Source organism: Homarus americanus, unplaced genomic scaffold (genome assembly GCF_018991925.1).
Source record: "Homarus americanus isolate GMGI-L3 unplaced genomic scaffold, GMGI_Hamer_2.0 scaffold16430, whole genome shotgun sequence".
NCBI classification, from domain to species: Eukaryota; Metazoa; Arthropoda; class Malacostraca; order Decapoda; family Nephropidae; genus Homarus; species Homarus americanus.
The window spans coordinates 8,287,180-8,295,551 of NW_024729259.1; the positions used below are offsets into that span (position 1 = coordinate 8,287,180).

At 44.8% G+C, this 8,372-nt stretch overlaps 1 non-coding gene across 1 annotated transcript; it reads right to left on the minus strand.

Annotated features, from left to right (window-relative positions):
* Nucleotides 1–3,066: 3,066 nt before the first annotated feature.
* Trnav-aac lies at nucleotides 3,067–3,137 on the minus strand. The gene has a single exon. It is a non-coding gene; the product is annotated as a tRNA-Val (tRNA).
* Nucleotides 3,138–8,372: the final 5,235 nt, after the last annotated feature.

Genomic DNA, 8,372 nt, shown 5'->3' on the forward strand with positions numbered 1-8,372 from the left:
AAGGGGCGTGTTTTTGTGTAGCAAGCTCTTAATGGTTTGCTGTCTTGTTCAGAGAATCAATCTTGTTATCTGAAGTTGCCTCCATGTCCGTCTGTCTCCTCGTGTTTGGTCTTGGTTGAGTGTTTGAGTGAGTCTCACTCTCTCTCTCTCTCCCTGCTTACCTTTAGCCTAAACTAATCTTATTTAACTTAACCTATTCTTAGTCTAGCCTAACCCATCATTAACCTAATCTAACCCATCATTAACCTAATTTAACTCATCCTTACCTAATCTGATTTAATATTAACCTAACCTTACCAAAGTTGAGTTAACATAAGACCAGCTGAGTGACAAAACGCTGTGAATACCAACCCGGTGATCTGATATGGTTATACACGTAGTTATGTATAATCAGTTTAGTTGTGATGTGCATTGAGTGCCAGAGTGAGGCTGACCTGTGATGAACAAACACCAGGATGACCCTATTTATAGTCAGGTAGTCAGTAGCACCACATTCCTCTATACATGGCCCTGTGTTTGTGGTTATGAATACGTCCTGGGGCCACCTGGTGACTGTGTGGAGGGGAAGACCCGGTTGAGAATTTCCTGCAGGAGGGAAGTTGGAGGGAAGTTCCCTAGCAAACCTTCCCAACCACATCTTCCCCTTCTACAGGTGTTCTCTGCGTCATGCGGACCAACTGTAGGAAATAATAGTCAGTGTTGTTTTTGAGAACGTAGAATGGTTCCAGTCTCAAAGATGCGGTGACCAGGTAGCAACCCAACCCAACCCAACCCAACCCTACCCAACCCAACCCAACCCAACCCAACCAACAACCCAACCCACAACCCAGCAACCCACCTACCCACCCCAACCCAACAACCAACCCAACCCAACCCAACCCAACAACCCAACCCAACCCAACCACCAACCCAACCAACCAACCCACAACCCAACCCAACCCAACCCAACCCACCCAACCCAACCCAACAACCCAGCAACCCAACCCAACCCAACAACCCAACCCACCCAACCCAACAACCCAACCCAACCCAACCCAACCCAACCCAACCCAACCCAACCCAACCCAACAACCCAACCCAACCCAACCCAACCCAGCCCAACCCAACCCTGCAGCCCAACCCAATGACAATGACAGCAACCCAACAACCCGACAACCCAATGACCCTACCCAATGACCCACCCAACCCAATACCCAACCCAACCCTACCCAACCCAACCCAACCCAACCCAGCAACCCAACAACCCTGTGATGACACCCAACCCATAATGACTGAACCCAACCCTGTGACAACCCAATGACAACCTGATGACAATGACAACTGTTAATGATGACCCTAATGACAATGACCCAATGATGACCTATGACAATGACCAATGATGACATGACCCTCTGACAATGACAATGACAATGACAATTGTATGACCCACCAACCCAACCCAACCCAACCCAACCCAACCCAACCCAACCCAACCCACAACCCAGCCAACCAACAACCCAACCTTGACAACCACAACCCAACCAACCCAACAACCCAACCCAACCCAACCTACCCTACCCCAACAATCCAACCCAACACAACCCAACCCAACCCAACTACCCAACCCAACCCACAACCCAACAACCCAACCCTACCCAACCAACAACCCAACCCACCAACCCAACCACAACCCCACACCAACCAACCCCAACCCAGCAACCCAACCCAGCAACAACCCAACCAACCCAACCGATAAAATCTTATTATAATCAAACTTCTGATAAAGTATAATGGTTTAATTTGCCTGAAAATATATCTAACATTAGAATAAAGATCCAATAACAAAGATACTAACTCTCCATCTCCCACACACAGGTAGAGTGAGGCGACCGTAAACACCTGCCTGGTAATGACATATCCAGATCAGAGGAACACCAGGTAACATTATTGTCTTTAGTGCTGTCTATCTCACCTCAATTGACACATCTACCGCAGTACATAAGTTCCAGGTGTGTGTGTGTGTGTGTGTGTGTGTGTGTGTGTGTGTGTGTGTGTGTGTGTGTGTGTGTTTATTATATGTCTAAATAAATTCCTGGAGTCTGAGTTCAGTTAGGTGTGACGTAAAGGATTTCTTTCAATAAAACATTTTTTCTTAGATTTTGTCGACAGAAATAATAATAGGTAGAAACTGTCGTGGATGATAATAATTGAGTTATTTTACAAACATTCTATCACCTTCCATCAACCTGAGACTGACTTAGACATTTTACTCTTCCTTTGTTATGTTTATATAAGTGTATCAAATATCATGTTACTTGAATGGAAGATTTTGAGTGACGATTATTTTGAGTGACGAGTATCTTGAGTATCTTGAGTGACTTAAGTGACTTGTAAACTCTTAAGTGTTACAGTATAGGAAAGTGGTTTGTCATGTAACTTCTTGTACACGAGTCATTAGGCTGTCAGATAAGAGTCATTAAAGAAGCCAAGGACTACCACACAGGGATGACGCTGCAGAACACACACACACACACACCGGAAACCATGAGTCAGGCCAGCCAGAACTTAAACACCTTCACTATTTTACGAAAATTTGAACACTTTGGAGACGTTTTGAATGGAGGGCCGTGGTCGCCAACCCTCAGGTCCTTTATCAGTTGTCGTGGCGGGACTGTTTCCATTTTTCATCGCAAACACAAAACAAAATGACAGGTTACAATTTTTATTAACGTTATTTCTTTACCTTTAATTACTTTCTTTGTATTTCTTTAATGACGTCTCTTTACCTTTATTGTTTATTTTATTTATTCACAAAAGTTAACCGGGCATTTCTCTCCTGGTGTTTGGTACATCATTATCTCCACCAGTGTCTTACGCCCATTTTCCAAGCTTACGTGATCACCTTATACAGGTAGTGTAGTTTAGTTGCCAACAGGTAAATTTGAATCTAGTTATACGGCTGGATTCCTGACCTAACGCCAACTAAAGTATTATATGTCGAATTTCAAGCGAAGCTCCCTCATGTTGACAAGGCAGTGCTGCTATTTCCTGAGGTAAACAAAGATTATCTCTGTAAAAATAGTCTCTTGCTTTCGCCAGGGCTCGAACCTGGGACCTTCTGCGTGTTAAGCAGACGTGATAACCACTACACTACGAGCTGATGATAGGGAGAGTGCGATAAGACAGTGGAGAGTTAATTGATCCTCGTGTATAGGACCAACACAAGGTTCCCGTTTTTTATATTTTATTGGGGATTTATAACAGTATGAGTGTGAACAACAGTTAGAGTAACCATTTATCACAGAACTTCAAGGATAACAGAAGCCTTACTGCCATTGTGGTCCTCAAGTTCACACGATACACTGCTGACTGGCGAAAAATATCCGGGTCAGAATTAACACTCAATAGACATTTATGACAAGTTAGGTAACTATTTTATTGCCGTGTTAATAGAAATCACTTTGTATAATGAAATAAGTTACTATTGATTAAAGGCGTTGTTTACTAACCACAAGTTAATATTTCAGTTGTGGTTCAGACGTCACAGTGATGGACTTTTGTTAGTACGAGGCGACAGACGATGATCTTCATACTCTGAGTTAGTCCGCCTTCTGTCACACACACACACACACACACACACACCTTGGCTACAGGGTCAGAGGAAGTGATGGTGTTGAAGCCTCGAGTTGGTGGAAATAACAAGACATTTGGTGGATAAACTCCGTAATGTCCAGGACGGTATATAGTAATGGTTTTCGATCCTTTTAACAGAGGCACAGACACACCTTAATCCTCTCTCCTCCATAACCATACACGTAGGATTACTCTGGAGTCCTTGTTCTGATCTAAGATATATTTTACCTTATTTCTACCTGTACCTTGGGTCTCTCTCACTGTTCCCCCCGGCCAGGTACTTTATCATCTACCTACATCTCCTTAGTAGGCCTCCCGGGAGACTTTCTCTAGCCCCAGGAAGACTTTCTCTAGCCTCCCGTGGAATTCTGACAGCAGGAGAGATTCGGTTGTATGATCTTTCTTGAACACTATTTAGGAGCTTCAGTCGCGACCCTCACCAGGTGACCTCGACCATAACCAGGTGTCCGCGAGCATCACCAGGTGTCCGCGAGCATCACCAGGTGTCCGCGAGCATCACCTGGTCTTACACGTAAACTATAAAGTACAAAGGAAAAAAATAAAATCCCTTATAAGACTGAAACTACGAATTGCTAGAACGAATCTTTGAACTGTTCATCTACCCAAAAATAGCGTTGTAGTACCTCGTTAAATTGAAGGAACCTGGGCGATAAAATGAATTCAGGTGTATTTACGGGTTATAATACTGAGATTATCATATTAATAGAGGGTAATGTCCAGCTAGGAATAAAATATATAGCTTTACGTCCGTGGAATTGATCCATTTAGCTGCCGTCGGGTTGATGAGGTAGTGTTGCCAATTGCTTGGAAAAGTCATCGAATCTTGCGGGGTTTTTTTAAGATCACTTAAGCAACTTTTGGGGGGATTTAAATTTAGTTTACCTGAGTTAGTTTTACAATCAGGTTAGGTTAGGTTTGGTCAGGTTAATGGTCCCTAAACTCCCTAACTGGTCCACCTAGATTTCGTAGGCACTGGTCTGTGGGATTGATGTTAATTAAGAAAGGTGTTGGGTTACTTCTGCTTCATCAGCAAAAACAGGTGAGAGAAAAACAGGTCCCCCATGTTGATGTCTCTGTTACCGTTGATGTTTGTGTTACCGTTGATGTCCCCGTGTTAAATCTGAGTGGGGCCGTGTAACCAGTGGGGTTCCCCAGGGGTCAGTACTAGGCCCACTCTTGTTCATAATCTACATAAACGACCTAGATACTAGGATCAGCAGTGACATAAGCAAGTTTGCGGATGACACCAAAATAGGGCGACAGATTAATTCAGGGCAGGATGGAAATGCATTACAGGAGGATCTAAATAAACTGCAGGGGTGGTCTGAAAAATGGCAAATGAAATTCAACACCAGCAAGTGCAGCGTACTTAATATTGAAGAACAAATACTGATAATGTATACAGCCTTAACAACATCAACCTAAGTCGACTGAGAAAGAGACTCTAGGGTACTTGTAAGCCCAGACCTACGGCCTGAAAACAGTGCGTTAATGTTCGAAATAAGGCAAACAGAGTATTGGTTTTTATATCTAGAAGTGTAAGTAACAAGAGTGCAGAGGTCTTGTTGCAACTATATCTTGCGCTAGTCAGGCCGCACCTCGATTATGCGGTTCAGTTCTGGTGCCCCTATTATAGAATGGATATAAATTCACTAGAGTCGGTGCAGCGAAGAATGACAAAAATGATTCGGGACTTAGAAACCTTCCATATCAGGATAGGTTAAAAACTTAACTTGCATTCCTAGAAAGCAGAAGAGTGCAGGAGATATGATAGAAGTATTTAAGTGGGTGAAAAGGAATCAATAAGGGATATAGATAAAGTTCTTATAATATCCGAGCAGAATAGGACTCGTAGCAACGGATTTAAGTTGGATAAGTTTAGGTTTAGGAGGGAGATAGGAAGAAACTGGTTCACAAATAGGGTGGTGGACGAGTGGAACAAGCTTAGCAACTTTGTAGTAAGTGCAGGAACTCTGGAAAGTTTCAAAAGGCTAGATAGATTCATGGATGATAGAGAGTGGTAGTAACTCTCGACAGGAGCTGCCATCACAGGCCAACCGGCCTGTGCAGACTCATATTTTCTTATGTTCTTATGTTCTTATGTTACTGACAGGTATGAGATGGGGCTGTACTCTGAATGGTACAGGGTGGGGTTGTATTCTGATTGGCCAGATATAACTGTACTCTGATTGGCAGGATGGAATTAGTCTTCCCAGAGTGACGTAGAGGAAGCATGTAGGACGCTGGGCCAGGCTACAGTGGCCGGCGGAGAAGGGAAGGAAGGATTCGTTCCCGGTAATTATGGCGCCGAGAATTCTAGCATCATGCCCACGGTAACCCACCACCTCCTGTCTCTGTCCCGCCTCCACCCTCACCACTACACACCAACTGTTTACATAGTGTGTCGGGGAAGCCGAGTCATATCCTGTGTTGATAAAGTGAGTGAGTGGGTATGACAGATCAGCGGCCCATGTCCTGGTAACCTGCCCGTCTGCCCGCTGCCCTCTGCCTGGGCTGACCTTACACAAAAATAGTGCTCAGATCGTCTCCCGTCCTGGCGTGGAGTGGTGGTCATGGCAGCATCGTCTCCTTGATAACACGACGCTTGACTATCGAGTATTGGTGTTGTGAGACCTGTGAGACGCTGGTGTAGGCTGCCGTCATCCTCTGCAGTGTGTGTGTGTGTTATTCTGATACTTGTGCCGCGGATGTGGTGTGTGCTGAAAAATCATAGATGACATAAGGATCGTGGAGCATTGTGGTGTGTGTTTACGATGCACAATTCACTGTGAGGACGGTTCATGAAGGAGCGTGAGAGAGGGTCTGCTTGTAACCTTGAGAGTACGTCTTACCGAGGTGGGCCAAGACACTGTGTGACAATACCTCACCCTGGTACCCTGAACCAACAAGCACTCACCCTCACACCGGCACATCTCCTGGGAGGTCGTCTGTCCCCGTGGTCGTCCCTCTGCGATGCCCAAGATGGTCGTTAAGTGCTGAAGTGACCGCGTCATGAGTCAAAGTAGTGTGTTGGTTTTTACTTTGGTGAATCGTCGACTGGGAGAGTTGAGCTATCATAGTCACGTTCTGCCATAGAGGAGCTGCATCAGGAAAACATCCACTCGTACAGGCTTTCATCTGCCCACAAACAAAGCCTCATATACACCCTCACACGCACATTTAAGCACCAATTGAAGACTAATGATCAGCTGACTTGAGTAGTTTGTGTGTGTGTATTATCCAGTAGTTCATGTAGTTTACTGTCTCGTTATAAGCGTTTATGTGAATACTACAGTATCTGACTAAACAAGATTTAGTGAGCTAACCTAACCTACTGTAGGAGGCCGTACCCACGACGGGGGTGACCAAGTGACCCCCGCACCGCACTACCCTCTCCTGACGCATCTCGCCGCCTCACTCAAGGTAAGACGCCGTACGCTTCCTTACAGGTTTTCCTTTTTATCACTGGGCACCCCCAGTCCACCCACCTGTAAATGGGTACCAAACTATACAGCCGAGGAAGTGAAAACTGTCGAGTATATTGTTGATCACACTTCTTCCTTACATATCGAAGAGTTAGTATTGGCCGTGGTGCATTTACTATCACTACTGTTATCAGATGGCGAGTCATGCATAACACTGCTGCACTGAATTATTTTTCTTAAAGCGACGCCATCACTAACATAACCTGTCCGGGGAATATTAATTAGGTTGTGTAAGGTTGAGGTAGGTCAGTAACGGTGACCCTGTTTTTCTTCACATGCAGGGTGGAGGTGTTCTTCTTCACAATTTACATTATTACGTGTATGCTCTTTCAAGATTACGATATGAACTTTACCTTTCACTTACCTTTTTAAGACTTGCAGTTGATCATGGAGGCTGCTCGTGTTGTGGTAATGATTCCTCCTTGTAATTCTCATGGTTAAATACACACTTCCCGTTTTCGTGTCTCTATCCCACCAGCATCAACCCATGACTATATTAAAACCCCGTTACTACTACTACTACTACTGCTGTTACTACTTTTTTTTTATAAATTAGTTGAGCTGCAGATCTATGCGGCATTCAGTGACTGTAGCCCTCATAGTCACATCTGCAGCAGTTGTCGGAGTTGGGGCAGAAGCCTGTTCCCCTGAGGCAGAGCAAAGCCGACCGAAGGAGAGAGAAAGATAATGACATCTCATCCAGGCTGTAATGATGACTTCTGGGCTGTTGCTTCTGTTCGAGATCAACCTGTGAGTCTGGCGTAGAAAAACATCTTGCATCAGCTCATCCCACCAGAGGTTAGGAACACTCAGAGGAGTGAAGCTGCCTTGATCAACGTCTTGAATTTTCCTATATAAGCTCCTTCTCTTGTCGTTCTCGTTCCTCCTATGTGCAGCATCGAGAGCTAGGGTTACGGTGACATGCGCCATGGATAAAAAACTTGATGTCGAAGAAAAGCTGGCTGCTCTCGCGTCCAGAATCCTCGAGCACTGACGTCCATACGGGCTTCGTTAGATGTGTTTTTCTGAAGTCTCAGGTTGGAAGATCTGCCATCCAATGAAGGAGGGTCGGTCTTCACCATGACGTCCTGCAGATTTCCTTCAACATATTTGCTGTGAGATCCCTACCTCGTCATGCCTCATGCATATATGAAGCCCCTCTGCACACACACGCATTGAGTAGTGCTAAACCTCTACTGGCCGACTGCAAATTCTCAGAGCAATGGCATCTTGTAAATTCTGTTTATTAAGACT